This window comes from Phocoena sinus, chromosome X (assembly GCF_008692025.1).
Source record: "Phocoena sinus isolate mPhoSin1 chromosome X, mPhoSin1.pri, whole genome shotgun sequence".
In the NCBI taxonomy this organism is placed as follows: domain Eukaryota; kingdom Metazoa; phylum Chordata; class Mammalia; order Artiodactyla; family Phocoenidae; genus Phocoena; species Phocoena sinus.
This window is the reverse complement of record NC_045784.1, coordinates 66,232,911-66,254,880: the sequence shown is the minus strand read 5'-3', so window position 1 is coordinate 66,254,880 and position 21,970 is coordinate 66,232,911. Positions and strand designations below refer to the sequence as shown.

At 37.2% G+C, this 21,970-nt stretch overlaps 1 protein-coding gene across 2 annotated transcripts in view; it reads right to left on the bottom strand.

Annotated features, from left to right (window-relative positions):
* Window positions 1-21,970, bottom strand: part of ATP7A (ATPase copper transporting alpha) — a 145,596-nt gene that overhangs the window by 123,120 nt on the left and 506 nt on the right. The gene's annotated exons all lie outside the window — the stretch shown is intronic.

Genomic DNA, 21,970 nt, shown 5'->3' with positions numbered 1-21,970 from the left:
ACAGCTAGTGAAGGCCCACGCACAGCAACAAAGACCCGATGCAGCCAAAAATGAAGCTAAACTAATTAATTAATTTAAAATATATATATATATAAAGTACAAAAGGTACTGGAAGAAAGCATAAGCAATAATGAGTATAATTTTGGGATAGAGAAGGCCATTCTAAGCATGATACATAAAAAATCAAAAGCTTATGTATAGGGAAAAATAAAAAAAGATAAAAGATTTAAAAAACTGTAAAAGAGGACTAGCAATATATATGACAGGCAAAGGCCTCTTCCATATCTGTAATAAAAAGGTGAACACCCAAAAGAAAAATGCACAATGGAAATAAACAGGCAACTCACAAACAAAGAAATAGAAATGGTCAAAAAATTCTCACTAGTCATGGGACATAAACATAAAAGGGCAATCACATAACAGACTGACAAAGCTTAAAAAGAATCTTAACAGTATCTGTTGTAAGTGTGGTTAGACTGACACTCCTACACTGCTAGTGGAAGCATGAAATGATATTTTTCTGGAGGACAATTTGGTAGTATATATCAAAAGTCTCTAAAAGTACTGAACACTTTTATATGCTGTTAGTGAAAGTATAAATGTGTGCAACTTTTCTGGAGGGCAGTTTGGCACTATTTACCAAAATCTAGAATGTACATGCCCTTTGATCTAGCAATTCCACTTCTAGGAATTTTATCTAGAAGACAGGCTCATAAATATACATATACAAGGATATTCACTGAAGCACTGTTTATTATAGCAAAGAACTGAAAACAACCTAAATGCTAATCAAAAAGGAACTAATTAAATAAACCACAGCATATCCACAAAATGAAACATCATATAACCATTTTATAAAATGAGGTAGGTCTATATTTCTTCATACAAGATGTACAAGATCTGTTCAATGAAAATTGCAAGGTGCAAAATAGTATATGTATAGTATAATCCCATGTGTGTAAAGAGAAATAAAAAGAGATAGGTATTACATAGGCTTGAAAATGCACTGAAAATTTCTAGAAGAATACGCAAGAAAGTGCTAATACTTTCTCTGAGGAGGGGTTGGGATTCTGAGCATTGTAATTTTTGTACCTTGTGACTTTTTATTACTATGAACATATATATTACTTTTGCTATAAAAAAATAAGCTTAAAACAACTACCACTCCCTGACCCGGCAGTACTGCTTTCAGGAATATATTGTAAGGAAATAAATGGAGAGACAATCAAAGATATAAACACAAGAATATTCATCACAAAAAAGTGGATACAAGTTAAATGACTCAAAAAATGAGGATTGGTAAAATAAATGATGACCCATGTATTCAATGGAATACTATACAGCTATGAAATTTAAATTTCCTGACATACAAAGACAGTCAATATACTGAATAAGTCTTTTTTGTTGTTTTCGAAGGAGACAGACAAAAGTGTGTATGTTTGCATAGGAAAAAGTTTGGAAGACTATATAAAGTTATCTTGGAGAGTAGTAATTCTGACAGTGTTATGATGTTTTGCTGTACTTTATGAAGTTTTCTACAGTGAATATGTTGTTTACTGAAAGAGAGTGACTGGCAACCTATGTGGGATCAAACCCATAAATCCTAGGAATTAGAAAATTCAGCTTGCTGCCCATGTATATTCCTCAAAAAAGTTCAAATTCCACTTTGGTTAATCCAATCCTGTTAGAATCCTGGGATATATCTAGTTCTAGCAAGCTGTTTCACAAGGGTCATATGATACCTGATGTTTATGAGAAGATTTAAGTTTATTAGAAAAAGAGGCACCAAAACTGAATGAGCCTTCTGAAAATGTATGTTAAAATCTTGTTCTCTATAACATTTAAAATTTCAGGATACTTTTGAAAGAAAAGTACTTATCTCTTGTTAGCACCTTCCATCTTCGGCTGCCTAGAGCGCAAGATAAATGCTTTTCTGTGAGAGTCCAAGAAGCTCAAGTAGATATGCTCACAAAATTTATCATTAACTTGCACAAACTGTCTACTGAATGACCTAGCAGTAGTAAAACTTTTTCTGGTATGACCAGCAAATTCCAGCAAAGTGAAAAGGTGTTTTTGTTTGTTTTGTTTTGTTAATATATGATTCCCCATTTTTAACTAAAAGGGCATTTCTATGACTTTCCATATGATACAAGAGTTAATGAAGTTACATTTACTTTCATTAATTGAATTGTACTTTATATGCTACCAAGTTGATAATATAGGTCTTAAAAGGATAATTAGTTCCCTTTATTTCTGCCTGTGAAAGCTGACAGATCAGAACAAATATTAACACTAACCAACAGCATGTCTATTAATTTGGTGAGAGCAGGCAAGAAAGGGCGGGGGTGGGAGCGAGAGAGAACCATCCCATTACTTCCAAACTTCCCTCGTGCTGCTCCTTTATAAACTAACGCTTCCCTACACGCCCAAACCCTGGCACCCACTGATCTCCGTCCCTTCCTATAGTTTTGCTTTTTCAGATTGTCATATAAATGGAATCATACATTATGTAGCCTTTTTAAGTCTGGCTTCTTTCACTTAGCTAAATGCATTTTAAGATTCACCTATGTTATTGCATGAATCAACAGGTAGTTCCTTTTTTGGTCATAAAGTAATATTCCACAGTGTGGATATACAACAATCTGTTTATCCATCAGTTGAAATAACTGGGTTGTTTCCAATTTGGAGTGATTAACGCTGAATAATGCTGCTATAAATATTCATGTAACAGGTTTTTGTACGAACATAAGTTTTATTTCTCTTGGATAGATACCTAGAAGTAAGATTGCTGAGCAATATGGTAAAAATATGTTTAATTTTGTAGGAAACTAACAAACTGTCTTCCAAAGTGGCTATACCATTTTTCATTCTCACCAGCAATGTATGAAAGTTCCAATTGCTCTGTCTTGCTAACATTTGGTATTGCCAGTTTTTTGTTTTGACATTCTAATAGGTGTATCAGAGTATCTCATTGTGATTTTTTTCTTTTTTACTTTACTTCTCAGAGCATTTTTAGATTCAGAGCAAAACTGAATGAAAAGTACAGAGATTTCCCAATTACTCCTTTCGCCCCCACATACAACCTCCCCCAACTATCAACATCCTGAATCAGATTGGTACATTGGTTACAATCACCACTGTGGTTTTAATTTGCATTTCTCTAATGGTTTTAATTTGCACCTGACTAATTTGCATTTCCTTTATTTGCTATTTGCGTATCTTCTAGGTGAAGTGTCTATTCAGATCTTTTGCCCACTGGATTGTTTATTTTCTCATTGTTGATATTTAAGGGTTTTAAATTTTTATTCTGGATATAATTTTTTGCAAATATTTTATGCCAGTCTGTGACTTGACTTTTCATTTTGTTTCACAGAAGTTTTTGATTTTAATAAAGTCCATGTACCCATTTTTTCATTTATGGATTATACTTTGGGGCTAATACAGATTTTTAATCACATTTCTTTGTTTATGTCTTTCCTTATATAGAGTAACATTTCTCCTAACTAGCAGCCTCGGACATAAAGCTGAGAACGAATAAAAGCTGCCATCAATTCTGTTTAATCTGTACAGAGTTTTAGCTTGGGAAGATAAAAAAAGGTCCAGAGATGGATGGTGGTGATGGTTGGTTGCATAACAATGTGAATGTACTTAATGTCACCAAACTGTACACTTAAAAATGGTAAGTTTTGTTATATAATTTTACCATAATAAAAAGAAAAAACTGCCATCGAGCAACAATGTCAGGGAAGTCTCTGTTCTAAAGCTCACGGACACTGTTTGGCAGCGGTGAAACCAAGGTAATGGAGCCAAAGCTTCACTTTGGACCCATGGATGATGAATGAGGGTCCATTTCCAAGATGAGAGGTAGCCAGCCAAAAGGGACATTGCCCAGCATTTTACAGAAAGGTTTTCTCATTTAGTCTTCATACTTATAAGGAAGAAACTATACTATGCTTCTTTCACAATTAAGGGAACTGAGGCTTGGAGGGCAAAGTTGCCTGTTCAAGTTCATGTTTGAGTCAGTAAATCAAGGAGTGAAGATGAGAGAAAACCACCAGACAATCTGACCTGAGAGCTCTCACTCCAGACCATTCCCTTACACTGTTTCCAAATCCATGAAGACAAACTCTCTTTATTCAGCTTTTACTTTGAGATATATAAAAGTTTTAGGAAATTACAAATAATTTAACAAACATTCCTTGGGGATTGTTAAATGTAATTTCACTAGATTGATTTCTCAACGTACATTGAACAAAGATAAGCTATATACTATCTTTTACTTTGCAGTGGAGTGGGTAACAGCTCTACACCTCAAGTCAAATGGCTTGGTGTCAAACCCTGGCTCTGGCTTTGTGCTGAAATAACTTATGCATATTAATTCATGTGAATAAAATTTCCAACTGGGGTGCTAAAATCATATAGCACTAGAAGCTTATTCACTCAAAATGTGTTACTTATCCTATCTCAAAGCTCCAAAATATGCATAAGCCTCTTTGATATTGTGAAGACCCAGTAATGCTTAGAATAGTATTTTGAATCTCTATAAAACTTAGCTATTCTTGTTTATTAAAAAAAGTTACCAAAAAAAAAAAAAAGAGTTACCTTGGACATATCACTTCTTCTATAAAATGGTAAGTATTTAAGAACAAGAGCTCTGGAATCAGGCTACCTTAGTTTTAATCCTAGCTCTGCTACTTGCCACATTTTAAGCCCTGGGCCTGTCACTTTGTCTCTTTAAGCTTCAGTTTTCCATGGCTGAAAATATGAATAATTATAACATCACTATGAGGTTAAAATGAGGCAATCTATGCAAATTGCTTAGTACAGTCCCATGCACAGTAAGCCATCAGTGCATATGAACTGCTATTATTTTTTATTAGCAATATTAAAATGTGTAAGTAGCATTAGGAATCAAATCATGGCAAGAGCATTTTGCAAATCTGCAGAGACGCCAATACTCTAAGTAATCAGTTCTTAGAGAACTGTAACTTATCTCATCTGATGCTCATAAACATAGACCACTTTGTCAAAAGCTACCCTCTGCCAGTCCCTCTGGATCACAATCTTCTTGTTTTATATTTCATCATACCACTTATTGCTATTTGATATCTATTTTCTCTGTTTACTTATTTACTGTCTTCTCCTTCCAAAATGAAAGCTCCATGAGAGTAGGGAGGCATAATGGTTAAAAAGACAGACTCGAGAGCCAGACTGACTGGATATGATTCCAATCTCTGCGCCTTCCTAGCTGTGTGACCTCGGGCATATTACTGAAGCTCTCTGCCTCAGTTTCCTTACCTGTAAGACAGGGATAGTAATGGCATTTGTTTCATAGGGTCATTATGAGAATTAAATGACTTTATATAAAGAACTTAGCAAAACCTAGCACACAATAAGCACTCAGTAAATGCTACTATTATTATCGACCTACTTCACTGCTGTCGCTCCAGCAGCTTGAACAGTCCTTGGCACAGAGCAGGGACCCAATAAACATTTACTGAATAAATGAATTAGAAGAGCTCAATGCTGAGCCAGCCTTATAGCTCAAAAGTGTTCCTAAAAGAAAGAGTTAAGGATGAGGGAGAGAGACTAGGGTAAGGTACCTTCTGTGGGGTCAAAGCCTCTGTTCAGAACCTATCTTCCACCCTAAGTAAAAAAGGCCGCTGGTCACCATGGGATATCATCTAAATTCTAGAACTACCTTTGGCAGCTAGGGAAGTCCCTGGGTACCACCTCTTTCCGCAGCTAACATTTATTGAGTGGTTACTATGAATAGTACTTTGCATGTATTAACTAATTGAACCCTTACAACAACCTTGAGGTAAACACTACAATTACCCCCATCTTACAGATGGGAACACAGAGGCACAAATAGGTTAAGTAACTTTAGCAAGGTCATGTAGCTACTAAGTAGCTAAGCCTGAATTCAAACTCAAGAAGTCTAGTTCTAGAGCCCATGCTTTTAGCAGCTAGCTGTCTTTTTCACTCTAGAACACGGACATGTTAGTGTCTGGAATTCTTTTCTCCAGGGTCATTTGTTTTCCAAGAGAAGAATTCTCCAATCTCCTGCCTGGGAAGCATATACCAGGACACTATGTTTGGAGCAAGGTGAGGGGAAGGGGCTGACCATTCAGTCTGCAGCCTTCCACTCAATCACCCTGTTCTCAGCCCTGTGTTTCAGTGCCCTCCACTCTGCCCATCATCTGAGAGCTCAGAGCCTTTCAGGTTCACTTAGGCCAGAGACTCTCCTCCTGGTCTCCTACCACCCAGGGCAGGTGGAGGTGGGGGGCAGGCAGGTGGATCACCTTACTGCAGCAGAAAATGGAAGAGACCTGAGGGGTCCAACCCCATTCTGTCAGTTTTTAAAACATTTCCCTTATTTTTAGCCCTGGATCACCTCCTTACTTTTTAGGAAAAAACACCTACCTTCAAGTTCTAAGCCTCTCATGAGTACTGTGTGATAAAAGAACTCACTTCTCATTGATATCCTTCTGCAGGCAGGGCCCCCCCTTCCTCTGCTTCCTACCTTCCAATGATGTGTTCAAACCACACCTGTGCTGATGTCCCTCTCCTGTTCTATTTGTCCTTGCAGGTTTAAGCCTTTTAAAAGTTGTTTACTGGGCTTCCCTGGTGGCGCAGTGGTTGAGAGTCCGCCTGCCGATGCAGGGGACACGGGTTCGTGCCCCGGTCTGGGAAGATTCCACATGCCGCGGAGCGGCTAGGCCCGTGAGCCATGGCCGCTGAACCTGCGCGTCCAGAGCCTGTGCTCCACAACGGGAGAGGCCACAACAGTGAGAGGCCCGCGTACCGCAAAAAAAAAAAAAAAAAAAAAAAAAAAAGTTGTTTACTGACATATTAGTGGAGTTTGAGAAGAACAAGAGCTAAACATGTGTAGTCAGTTGACCATGTTTAACCCCATGTATTACTTTTATAATGATATTTAAAGGGTAGACTTCAGCTATCTGGAAAATTAACTTCTGCAAAATGCCTCATTTCTCAACGATGATCAATAAAAGGTACTTTAGATCACAAAAGACCATGGGTTGCACTTGGAGGCTCAATATCATGGGATTCCCAGAGGCTCACCTAAAACTTCTCTACTCAATATAGAAGATCCTGTTAAACCCTCAAAAGTTGTTATGTTTTAATTCCAAAACCAAAAATCTATAACTCTAGAGGCATTTGTTAAAATCACTTTACAGAGATGGAAAAAAAAAAAGCTCTATTACTTTCTACAAATGTATATAGTGAGCCAAGGTTTTCCTTTGGTTCTCTGAGACTGAAAAGTTTTGAGACAAAAGAGTCTGGAGATAAAGGCAAAAAGGGATCTAGAGTTGAAATCGGAGAGACATTATGGGTAGAATATTCCAGAAATCCGAAGGAATAAGTTTCTAAGTGCAGCCTCCACTGTTGAGTGATACAATGAAAATATGTATGATGTCTTTGAAAGCCTGGATATTATAGACTCTTCTATAAGCAGAACAAGGGCTTTGACATTGATAATGGGGTTTTTGTTTGTTTTGTTTTAACCAAAATATATATTTTTTAATTTTTATACAAATTTTAAAGGTTACTTTCCAATTACAGTTATTACAAAATATTGGCTATATTCCTCATGTTGTACAATACATCCCTGAGCAGATCTTATACCCAATAATTTGTACCTCCCACTCCCCCACCGTTATATTGCCCCTCCCACTCACTGGTAACCACTTGTTTGTTCTCTATATCTGTGAGTCTGTTTCTGTTTTTTCTATATTTACTAGTTTGTTGTATTTTTTAGATTCCACATATAAGTGATATCATGCAGTAACTGTCTTTCTCTGATGTATTTCACTTAGTATAATGCCCTCCAAATCCATCCATGTTGTTGAAAATGGCAAAATTTCATTCTTTTTTATGGCTGAGTAATGTTCCATTGTATATATATACCACAGCTGCTTTATCCATTGATGATGGTTTTTTACTGAGATATTTTTTCTCTGGACTACCCTCCCTCTTAACTAACAGACTGCATTCAGATAACTGTGCAGCAGAGTTAGAGGTATAGCTAATGACTCCAAAGGACAAATGCCTCCCACAGAGATGAAGACTATAACTCTGTCTTCATTAACACTATTTAATCAGCCAAACCAAAAAAGTACCGAGTAGATTTATACCACCAACCCCATACACGCCAGCATTCAACTCATGTTGGAGAATACTGTAATACTCAGCATATGTGGTATAACTCGGTGACCCACTTTGCTGATTAAGCAAAGATATCTCCCCTATCAGGTAAGAATATAATCAATTGTGCCAGTACTTTTTTTTTTAAAGCAGCTAATATGTTGATAGAAAAAGTATTTTGTCTTAATTTTTATAGTTGAAACATTCATGTGGTATAACTAAAACCTAAAAAAAATACATATCTATTTTTCAGAATATTCTGACTTTTCCTAACATCCATATTTCTCATAAATTTTGTTTTTATCAGATCAAGGTCCAAAGAACAATTTTCATCATGAAGTAATTAAATACTCCATAAAGATAGCCCAGATCTATATCCCCATCCACACCCAACTTCTCAATTCCTTTAATGTCCTGCTTTACAGACTCTGGTTAACAAAGGTGAAAATATGATAACACGCCTCTTGTTCCAAGTTGAATCACTATCAGAATAGATAAGGATGAAAAATTATGTACTGGAAATATATGGGAGTTCAGTTTATAAAAAGGAACTAGCAATTCAAAATTGTCAAGGACAACTGTTTAGCCAGGTTTTTTTGTTTTGTTTTGTTTTGTTTTTTGTGCGGTACGTGGGCCTCTCACTGTTGTGGCCTCTCCCGCTGCCGAGCACAGGGTCCGGACGCGCAGGCCCAGCGGCCATGGCCCACAGGCCCAGTCTCTCCGCGGCATGTGGGATCCTCCTGGACCGGGGCACGAACCCGCGTCCCCCGCATCAGCAGGCGGACCTCCAACCACTGTGCCACCAGGGAAGCCCTAGCCAGGTATTTTTATATAGATGAATGAGAACAAATTCAGAGAAGGCCTACATCACTTCACATCCTTAAGAGTTTTTAACTGGCAATTTTCAAGTGCTTTGTTATCACAAGCAGAAGCCCTAATACTGATGGCTATATCAAATCCACTGAATTGCTGAGAAAAAATGTTATTTTAAACTCAATGTACAGTTGTTGAACAGAAATCAAGACAAATAGCCATCAACAATAGTTACTATTTTTAGAAATTGAAGCGCAAATTCATTACGATTGTCAAGAAGATGTTTTTTTCAGAATTCATTCCTTAGTTCTGTGATTCTGTGCTTTGTTAGGAAGCACTAGGATGAACTTTGTCATCTCACAAAACAAAGATTCTAAAATAGGCTGAGAAATTCAAGAAATAATCCCATTTACCACTGCATCAAAAAGAATAAAATACCTAGGAATAAACCTACCTAAGGAGACAAAAGACCTATAACCCCAAAACTATAAAATGCTGATGAAAGAAGTCGAAGATGACACAAAGAGATGAAAAGGTATACCATGTTCTTGGATAGGAAGAATCAATATTATCAAAATGACTATACTACCCAAGGCAATCTACAGATTCAATGCAATCTCTATCAAATTACCAATGGCATTTTTCACAGAAATAGAACAAAAAAATCTTAAATTTATAATGGAGACACAAAAACCCCGAATAGCCAAAGCAATCGTGAGAAAGAAAAACAGAGCTGGAGGAATAAGGCTCCTTGATTTCAGACTACACTACAAATCTTCAGTCATCAAAACAGTATGGTACTGGCACAAAAACAGAAATATAGGTCAATGGAACAGGATAGAAAGCCCAGATGTAAACCCACTCACCTATGGTCACCTAATCTATGACAAAGGAGGCAATGACTATACAATGGAGAAAAAACAGTCTCTTCAATAAATGGTGCTGGGAAAACTGGACAGCTACATGTAAAAAACATGAAATTAGAACATTCTTTAACACCATACACAAAAATAAACTCAAAATGGATTAAAGACCTAAATATTAAGACCAGATACCATAAAGCTCTTAGAGGAAAACATAGGCAGAATACTCTTTGACATATATCACAGCAATATCTTTTTCGATCCATCTCCTAGAGTAAGTGAAATAAAAACAAAAGTAAACAAATGGGACTTAATCAAACTCAAAAGCTTTTGCACAGCAAAGGAAACCATAAACAAAATGAAAAGACAACCCACAGGGACTTCCCTGGTGGTCCAGTGGTTAAGAATCCGCCTTCCAATGCAGGGGATGTGGGTTTGATCCTTGGTCGGGGAACTAAGATCCCACATGCTGCGGGGCAACTAAGACCACATGCCACAAGTACTGAGCCCGCATGCTCTAGAGCCCGTGCACCACAACTACAGAGCCCACACACAACAACTAGAGAGCCCACGTGCCACAACTACTGAGCCCGTGTGCTCTGGAGCCTGCACGCCACAACTAGGGAGAAGCCTGTGCACCTAATTAAGAGCCCACACGCCATAATGAAAGATCCTGCATGCCGAAATGAAGATCTCGTATGCCACAACTAAGACCCGACGCAACCAAATAAATAAATAAATATTTTAAAAAAGACAATCCACAGAAAGGGCCAAAATATTTGCAAATGATGCTGCAGAAAAGGGATTAATCTCCAAAACTTACAAACAGCTCAGGAAGCTCAATATCAAAAAAACAAACAAGCCAATCAAAAACTGAGCAGAAGACCTAAATAGACTTTTCTCCAAAAAAGACATATGGATGGCTAAGAGGCACATGAAAAGATGTTCAACATCGCTAATTATTATTAGAGAAATGCAAATCAAAACTAAAATGAGGTATCACTTCACACCAGTCAAAATGGCCATCATCAAAAAGTCTACAAACAATAAATGCTGGAGAGGGTGTGGAGAAAAGGGAACCCTCCTGAACTGTTGGTGGGAATGTAAATTGGTACAGCCACTATGGAGAACAGTATGGAGGTTCCTTAAAAAACTAAAAATAGAGCTACCATATGATCCTGCAATCCCACTCCTGGGCATATATCTGAAGAAAAACATGGTTCAAAAGGATACATGCACGCCAATGTTCTTTGCAGTGCTGTTTACAATAGCCTAGACATGGAAACAACCTAAATGTCCATCGACAGAGCAATGGATAAAGAAGATGTGGTACACATAATAAAAATGAAATAATGCCATTTGCAGCAACATGGATGGACCTAGAGATTGTCATACTGAGTGAAGTCAGACAGAGAAAGAGAAATATTGTATGATATCGCTTATATGCAGAATCTAAAAAGAAATGATACAAATGAACTTATTTACAAAACAGAAACAGACTTAGAGAATGAACTTATGGCTACCAGGAGGGAAGGGTTGAAGGATGGGATAGATTGGGAGTTTGAGACTGACATGTACACACTGCTATATTAAAAATAGATAACCAACAAGGACCTACTGTACAGCACAGGGAACTCTACTTAATACTATATAATAACCTAAATAGGAAAAGAATTTGAAAAAGAATAGATACATGTATATATATAACTGAATCACTTTGTTGTACACCTGAAACTAACACAACATTTTTTTTTTTTTTGCGGTACGCGGGCCTCTCACTGTTGTGGCCTCTCCTGTTGCGGAGCAAGGCTCCAGACGCACAGGCTCAGCGGCCATGGCTCACGGGCCCAGCTGCTCCACAGCATGTGGGATCTTCCCGGACCCGGGCACAAACCCGCGTGGCCTGCATCGGCAGGCGGACTCTCAACCACTGCGCCACCAGGGAAGCCCTAACACAACATTTTTAATCAACTCTACTCCAATATAAAATATAAATAATAATAATTAATTGAGCGATTTATGTTCAAAAAATAAAATAAAATAGGCTGAAATCTTTAGAAAGTTGGTTCTGGTAGACTAAAAAAATATTCTTTACTACAAAGAGCTATTTTTTCCCCATTTAAAACATGCAGTTTTCACAAAGTGGATGCTTCCCTTTAGTTAGTTAATAATTTAAAGGGGGTTCACCTTCTTAATTCTTAAAAAGCCATAGGGAGTCAAGCTATAACTAAATCCTAAATTTTGGTTTAGTGTATGCTGTTGGGTCTTTGAAATAAATTATTAAAGCACTCCTTCTCTTGCCTTACCTGCCCTTTTTTTCTACTTCTGATCAAGGGTTCATGTGCACAAACACACACATGCATATACATAAGACACAGACTGAACTTACTAACATCTTTCAGCTAAAAACTAATTCTGACAACACCTCCTTTTGAAAAAGGTATGGCTATGAATGTGGGACATTAAAGTTGAACACAGCACAGAGAAAAGTGAACAGATCAAATTAGGAAAAGTATAAGTATCTATGTTCAAAGATGATACTGCCATACTTTGGTGCGAAACAAATACCTGGCTAGATACTCGCAAATCAATCTCTTCAACATGCAAATCCAATACTGAGTTTGATGGAAACGGCTGGATTAATCTGAAAAGCTTCATATCATAATTATAAGCCAAGTTCCTAAAAAGTGGGTAGAACTTGGGCAATATAAAAAGACATATATGGAGAACTAAAGCACCAGTTGAATAGAGAGGAAAAAGTCTTACATGGGAGCAGGAAAGCAGGTTTGCCAAGTCAGAATCGAGGGTACAGGTAGGATTATAGCAGGAAATAAGAATAATATAACTTTACATTCATATAGCTCATTTCTGTTTACAAAGAAATCTTTCAAAAATTATTTTATTGGAGGGACTTCCCTGGTGGTCCAGTGGTTAAGAATCAGCCTTCCAATGCAGGGGATGCAGGTTCAATCCCTGGTCAGGGAACTAAGATGCCACATGCCGCGGGGCAGCTAAGCCCACGTATCGCAACTACTGAGCCTGCGTGCCACAACTAGAGAGCCCATGCGCCACAACAACAGAACCCACGTGTTCTGGAACCCATGCACCACAACTAGAGAGAAGCCTGTGCACCACAACAAAGAGCCCGCATGCTGCAACTAAGACCTGATGCAGCCAAAAAAATTTATATATATATATATATATATATGAATAGATTTTTTGAAGACAACAGGTATATTCATTAGGCAATTCTTTAACTGGACATACATCTTTGGCTTCAGACAGACTTGGACTTGAATCCAAATTCTGTTATTTATTAGCTCTGTGACCTCCAGCAAATTGTTTGATCTCTCTGATGCTCAGTTTCCTCATCAGAACAATACAGATAACTCTTACTCATGGGACTGTTGAAAGGAGTATATCAGATAACATATGTAAAGTTCTTGTCACATAATTCCATCTCCTCTTAACCTTACAAACATTGCTAAGTGCCCAGTATCTTTTTAGATTCTGCGCTAGGCCCAGCTGGGGATACAAAGATGAATGAATATGACATGGGCTCTGCTTTCAAGGGGCTCAGAGATGAAGGAAGGGAGTTCAGTGAAGACTTCACAGAAGAGATGCTTTAATTGTGCCTTTTTCCTTCCTTTAAAATAAAAGGAAGGGACTTCCCTGGTGGTCTAGTGGGTAAGACTCCGCATTCACAATGCAGGGAGCCTCGGTTCAATCCCTGGTCAGGGAACTAGATCCCGCATGCATGCCACAACTAAGAGTTCGCATGCCACAACTAAGAGTCCGCATGCCTCAACTAAGAAGTATGCATGCCACAACTAAGAGTCCATGTGTCACAACTAAGACCAGGCGCAGCCAAAATAAATAAATATTTTTTTAAAAAATAAGAAATAAATATCAACTGGATAAAAAGAGAAAATATAGACAAGCAAATATAAAAATAAACAATAAATTAGTCCACCAACAAGAAACAACAAATGTTAAAATTCTGAGGTAGGGATGTATACATGTGTGTACGTGTAAGTTTATGAGGTTATGTGTATGTATGTATAAGCACACATTTTAAATAAAAATGATATGCTATTCTATTTTATAACATGCTCCTTTTCATTCAACACTGATGAAAGAAATGTCCACATACCGAGGTATGGGGAAGTCATTCTGACTTATATATGATTTAACTCGAATCTTATGCTAACTAAAACAGCCTGTTTGTGGCCTATCAAACATACATTGTACATCTGCTTTGATTATTAAAGAAAAGAGCACACTGACCGGAAGTAAAGAATGTCTATATTAAAAATAAAGATTAAATGCCTCCCTTCCTGGACAGCAATGCTGGTACTCATTCAATGATAAGCCTCCTTTTCAGGTGCCAATGCCATACTGACTAGTTGTGTACATGCTGATCTGTTCTGGTGTTTTGGTTTTTTGGTTTTTTTTTGAAACCTTGAAGGAATGTATCCCTGATTTGTTTGATGTTCTTTATTCTGACAAGATATAAAACCATGCTGAAAATGATGCTTCTCTGGAGCAGTTCCTCAGAGTTATCTGAGAGGCTGTCTCTGGGCTATAGCCCTCAGTTTGGATCAAATAAAACTCTATTACTATTATAGAATGTTTATTGATTATTGATCAACAACACTATAATGAACATTTTTCTATGTCAGTAAATATTAATATATAATAATACCTAATACTTTTTACTATTTTAATCTTCACAACCCAACGGGATATGTACTATTATTACCTCCATTTTACAGATAATGAAATTGAGACACAGAGAGGGAAAGAAACGTTCCCAGGGTCACACAGTTATTAAGGGACACAATCAAAATTCGAAGCCAAGCATAGTCTAGAGTCTGTGCTTTTAATCACCAATATATATGCCGCAATTTTAAAAAGCTGAATACACTGTGGAAAACATTATCGAGGTGGCTCAAAAAACTAAAAATAGAACTACCATATGACCCAGCACTTCCATTACTGGGTATATATCTACTAAGAACAAAAACACATTCGAAAAGTTATATGCACCCCAAAGTTCACAGCACCATTATTTTACAATTGCCAAGATATGAAAGCAACCTAAGTGTCCATAAACAGAGGAATGGATAAAGATGTGGTGTACACACATACACACACACACACACACACACAAAACGGAACATTACTCAGCCGTACAAAAGAATGAAATTTTGTCATTTGCAACAACATGGATGGACTTGGAGGGTATTATGCTTGGTGACATAGTCAGACAGAGAAAGACAAATACTGTATTATATCACTTATATGTGGAATCTAAAAAATACAACAAACTAGTGAATATAACAAAACAGAAGGAGACTCACAGATATAGAGAACAAACTAGTGGTTACCAGTGGGGAGAGGGAAGGGGGGAGGGACAACACAGAGGTAGGAGATTAAGAGCTACAAACTACTATGTATGAAATAAATAAGCTACAAGGATACATTGTACAACTCAAGGAATATAGCCAATACTTTATAATAACCATAAATGGAGTATAACCTTTAAAAATTGTGAATCACTATATAGTACACACTGCTCTTAGGGCTCTATATGTATTAATTCATTGAAATCCCACCGTTATTGCTGCCATTTTGGAAATCTGAAGGAACTGAGGCACAAAAGGAAAGAGACCAGCTCAGGGTCATATAAGCAGTAAACAGAGGAGCTGGGGTTCTAACCCTGGCAGTGTGGGCCTGAGGCCCCACTCTTAACCCTATATTATACTGCCTCCCCAAAACAGTAGATCACAATAAAATGGTGACGTTATGCCTTGAAAATATCAAGAGAATAATATCCAATAATCCAGAAAATGTAACCAGCAATGTCCCAATTTATGCTTACTTATTAACTTTTATTATATGTTCTCTTAGTACAGTTTAAGTTCTAAGCATGTTGTAAATATCAAAGTCTGGCCAAGTGCAAAGATGTGTTTATTGTAAAGATGAAAAAAACGCATAGTCCATTTCTTTTCCTGGGACTCTGAGAATACAAATAAGACTAACACCATTTTAAGTATTAGGTCATTTAGCTTATCCTTAAAAAATGTAATTAGCTAAAAACAAAACTATGGTCTTTACTTTTGAACTTCGTTTGTAAGTACCAAGGAAATTTTGAGGTAATGATACTTTAATTTTTAATCATCAAATCAATTTGCTCATTCATACTTTCAAATAAGATAAATGAGTGTTTCCCTCTTTAGGACAAACAAGGAACTTAATTCCAATAGACCTAATTTTGCTCAAATGTCTATGTTTTTTTTGTTTGTTTGTTTTGTTTTTTTGCGGTATGCGGGCCTCTCACTGTTGTGGCCTCTCCCATTGCGGAGCACAGGCTCCAGACGCGCAGCCTCAGCGGCCATGGTTCACGGGCCCAGCCACTCTGCGGCATGTGGGATCTTTCCGTACCAGGGCACGAATCTGTGTCCCCTGCATCGGCAGGCAGACTCTCAACCACTGTGCCACCAGGGAAGCCCTATGTATTTTTTTTAAAAATACAGTTCCTTTATGTTAGATAAGAGCATAGGTTCTAAAGCCAGACTGACTGCCTTTAAATCTCAGTTTAGCCACTTGCTAGGTCTAGGAATAAAATTTGGCCCTATGAAAGAATATGTCAACACTTACCAAACTGCAAACAATAGACAAAGTACCAGATTTATTTTTTTTCATACCAGACAAAGCAACAGTTCCGGTCTCCTTTACTTATGTGCACCCCCCTCCAAAAAATGTAAGATTCAAAATCCCATGACTTACCATTTGCCCTAAAGTTAAGAAACAGGAATTAACGGGTTAGTTTTATAATAAACACAGCGGACAAACTCTTAAGCAATCTTTTTTTTTTTATTGAGGTATAGTTGATTTACAATATTATATAGGTTTCAGGTGTTACAATTTTTAAAGGTCATATTCCCTTATAGTTATTATGAAATAGTGGCTATATTCCTTGAGTTGTACAAAATATCCTTGTAGCTTATTTATTTCATACATAGTAGTTTGTAGCTCTTAATCTCATACCCCTATCTTGCCCCTCCCCTCTTCCCTCTTCTCACTGGTAACCACTAGTTTGTTCTCTATGTCTGTGAGTCTTTTTCTGTTTTGTTATATTCATTAGTTTGTTGAATTTTTTAGATTCCACATATAAGTGATATCATACAGTATTTGTCTTTCTCTGTCTGACTTATTTCACTTAGCGTAATACCCTCCAAGTCCATCCATGTTGTTGTGAATGGTAAAATTTTCATTCCTTTTTATGGCTGAGTAATATTCCATTGTACGTGTGTGTGTGTGTGTGTGTGTGTGTATGAGTGTGTGTATATATATCTATATCTAGATAAAGCAGCTGTCTGTATGTATCTATAGAAATATAGATACATACAGACAGCTGCTTTAAACAGTCATCTGTTGATGGACACTTAGGTTGCTTCAATATCTCAGCAATTGTAAATAACACTGTTATGAACATTGCAGTACATGTATCTTTTGGTTTTTTTCAGGTATATACCCAGGAGTAGAACTGCTGGGTCATATGGTAGTTCTATTTTTAGATTTTTGAGAAACCTCCATACTGCTCTTCACAGTGGCTGCACAAATTTACATTCCCACCAACAGTGTATGAGGGTTCCCTTTTCTCCACATCCTCATACCCTGACATATGAATCATATGAATCATATGATCATATGAATCATACCCTGACACTCAAGGTCAAATATTAATTTATTCCTTTATCCATCATTATATGATGAATTTAAGGCTTTAAAACTCTCTGAAGGCTAGGAAGGTTTTTATGACTAAAATTAATCCTGTTATCACCTAGCTAGAAACAGAGAAGTAAGACAAAATACTTCGCTTTTGATGCACAATACTTAATGACATATGACACCAATCTGATTGTTAATACATAAAAAAGTACTTACATTTGTGATTAGTACTTAATACCAAGATACTGTGGCTATAAATTTGAACTAAAAAGTGATATTTAGAACTAACAGTGAAATGGTATAGTAAAATAAGAGAAAGCATTTATTGGCCAAAATGAAATTAGCTAATTTTATTAATTATAATAAAATTAAAATTATAACTATATATTAAACATATTTTATATATTATATATATTATATTTATATATAGTTATAATTATATTAAGCATAATTATAATTAATATAAAATTCAATTAATTGAAATTAATAATAATTTAATATTAATATTAGTGCTTTGATATTATTAATATATTTACCAATAATCAATACAATATACTTTCTATTTTAATTTAATACTATTAGATTAATGATTAATTTAATAATTCAATTAGAATTCTTAGCACAAATAACTTTATCATCGCGAAAAAATTAGACACCTTTTTCCACTACCATTTTCAGTGCAAGAATCAACAACAAAGGAAACTACACATGGAAACAAAAAAAAAGAAATTACGCGTGGAACTCTGTAACAACTAAGCTCTCTAAGCTTTTGTTAGCTCAAGGATCAACTCTTTTTTTTTTTTAATTTATTTTTTGGTTGTGCTGGGTCTTCGTTGCTGCGTGCAGGCTTTCTCTAGTTGTGGCAAGCGGGGTCTACTCTTCGTTGCAGTGCAGGGGCTTCTCACTGCGGTGGATTCTCTTGTTGTGGAACACGGGCTCTAAGTGCGCACACTTCAGTAGTTGCAGCCCGTGGGCTCAGTAGTTGCGGCACGTGGGCTCTAGGGCACACGGGCTCTAGGGCACACGGGCTTCAGTAGTTGTGGCGTGAGGGCTCAGTAGTTGTGGTTCACGGGCTCTAGAGCACAGGCTCAGTAGTTGTGGCACACTAGCTCAGTTGCTCTGCGGCATGTGGGATATTCCCCGACCAGGGATCGAACCCATGTCCCCTGCATTGGCAGGCGGATTCTTAACCACTGTGCCACCAGGGAAGTCCAAGGATCAACTCTTAAGTATCCTCATGACCCCAGAGATCAGCTACAAATTTATCCTAAGTAGTCCTGAGAATTTTGTTTAGCAGGCTCTCTGCTGTGGAATTCTTCCTCTCTGTTCTTCAACCTCTGTTGACACTGTTTCAGGTCTTAACAGAAGCCCTTTTAATGCCCTCCTCTCCTGAGTGGTGGGCAGCACGCTTCAGGTGAACGTTCAAGAGATCAGAAACCATTTCTCCAAAATTATAAGAAATATACAGTGTTCTGCAAACTCAGGTGGGAGTAGGGGAAGGAAGTAATTCCAGTATTATTTGCTCCCTATCTGCTTTGGTTGTGACATCAAATGCACAAGCAGATCAGGAGCAATTACTAGAGCATAAAACAAAACACTTGAACTTTTTTACAAACAAAATCAACTAAGGTAAATGGTCAGCCTAAAACAATTTCCCTAAGATGTGGAATAACCCATTTATTCTAATTAGTAAATTGTTAAACGTTCTCCTGATTATAGGTCTGGAAAAGTGGACTTCTACACTAGAGAATTATAAAGTAAAAACAGGTAAAAAAAATTTAATCCTTCAGCCATACCTGTATAATTATAAATATAAATGGAAAACACAGGCCAAAGCACAGTTAATTGGCTCATTTTATCCTCATTTCCTTCAAGGATAGAAATATCTGTGAAAACTGATGCAATCTACCAATATCCCACACAAATATGAGCCCACAAAGATGAGGAAATCAATTTTCTTTTTTCTTTTTTAATTTATTTTTGGCTGCGTTCGGTCTTCATTGCTGCACGCCTGCTTTCTCTAGTTGCAGCGAGCAGGGGCTACTCTTCATTGTGGTGCACCGGCTTCTCATTGAGGTGGCTTCTCTTGTTGCAGAACACAGGCTTTAGGTGCACGGGCTTCAGTAGTTGTGGCACGCAGGCTCAGTAGTTGTGGCTCACGGGCTGTAGAGCACAGGCTCCATAGTTGTGGCTCACAGGCTTAGTTGCTCCTTGGCATGTGGGATCTTCCTGGACCAGGGCTCGAACCTGTGTCTCCTGCATTGGCAGGCAGATTCTTAACCACTGCACCATCAGGCAAGTCCTAGGAAATCCATTTTCTAATAGTGCTGGAGAAACTAGAAACATATTTATGAAACCAGAAACATCCTACCCTTTCACTTTAATGGAACACATTCTAAAAGTATTGTGACACTATTTCTGCCATACTATCTCAGCAAGTAAGTAAGCAAGTTATATCATGTGAAATCAACCTGAACACTGTGATTTATAAATGAAACACATGGTTGCTGGGACAATAGACTGAACTGAAATAGGCCAACTGTTGCCTGCCTCTCCCACCCCCCACTCTCACTGTGATTTATGTCCTAAGAAAGACTTCTGTTTAAAAACAAAACTGTAAAACCTTTAAAAGCTGAACTTCCCTTTAACAAAGATAAGTAGAAGGAATTTTGAGACAAAACTCCCAAATATTATTCTCATTTATGCCAGTGCCTGTATCATGTCAGACAAACCTCTCCTCACAATTTACTTTCCCAACTGGCCAAAGAAAATTATTTTCACTCATTGGGATGTCAGAAGTCTTGATTAAAGTTTGCCAAGCATTTTTAAACATGTAGATAAAAGCAGTTATAATGAGGAATTTATAAAAAGGAATGTGTTGCCTTAGATCCCTCCCAGAAGTAAAGGTTGTGGTATGTTAGTTAGGGTTATTTTTGCTTGCTCTCTCACTCTCACTTTCAAACAAATTTTACCACTTCTGCATGCATTTTTCAAAGAAAAACAACCTTCTGCATTAGAGATCAGGGGTGTTAACCTATCCTTTGGAGGAATTAGTGTTTAATCTAACGCTACCTAAAGGTCAAGAATCAAGATCTAAGACTATGATTGTAAAAAAATAGTTTCTATCAGGTTAAGAAGGCCAGTAGAGAAATCATTTTGTAGGAGACAAGGAAATACAGAAATTCCTTGGGGAAAAACTGGAACGCCTTCTGACTTCACACAGTGTTGTTATTCATTCTCAGCAATTTTTTAAAAAAGATTCCAAATTATATTTAAGACACGACACTCAGTCAGAATTAAAATATAGCAAGCTTTACTTTTTCTCTTTTACATTTGAGTTTACATCGGAATTAAATCTCACACATTAACACTGCTTTTGTCACTTCATGGGTTTTCTTCCTATATATAAGCTTTTTTATTGGCTGGAGGGTAGTCGGATATGGTTGTAAGCTTACCAGTTTTGAATTCTATATTTTTTTCTTTTAAACAGTGACATTTTGGAAGATGTGGCTGTGTTAAAGATGTTGATGTACAATGTATTGCTGGAGGCATCTTTCCAGCCCCCCAAGCCTTTGCTCACATTATTTCATGTACCTGGGCTGTCGCCCCCTACCTCCATTCCTGCAAAGCTAAATCCTATCCATTTTTCAAGGCCCAGCTCAAAAGCTCCCTTCCCTACACTCTCATAACACTTTCTGTTTCTAATATACATTACTGAGATTAAAAGGGTGTATCTATCTTTCCTACTACATTGTGAGACCCTTCAGTACAAAAAGGAAAAAAACCCTCTCATGTCATGACTGTAGAAACAAGAAAGTTTGAAAGATTAAAAAATAAAATCTCAGTTCAAAATATCCTTTAAAAAGGATGAGATAAGCAATGTAGTTATTCAGTAAGTGGGGCTGCTAGAATCCATTGTCTTCATAACTGAACTCAACTTGAATGCAAACTCTCTTGAGGCTAGGGACTTCATCTTATTTTTTGTGTATACCCCCCTACCACCCCCCACACCTCAATATCACCTAATTCATTGTTCTGCACATCTTAAGTCTCAATACAAAGTCATACCACTGTAGATGAAGAGGGTGTAATTAAAACAAAAACCAGATGCTGAATAATATTAACCTGCGAAACGATGAAAGAGTTGCCGGTGCTTAGGATAAATAACTTCAACGTCTACAAGAAAAAGTGTCAAAGAAAAAGATGCCACAGGGTGCAACAAGGATGGAGAGTAACTTTACTGGGAAGGGGTCAGAATAAACAAAATGAAATGGAAACAAGAGTGCTCTCTCAGTTTACTTCATGCTCCCAGAGCGAGACAAGAAGCAAAATATCTAATTTCTTTACATTATTTCATTAATAATGGTGATCAGTCCATGTGACCTCCA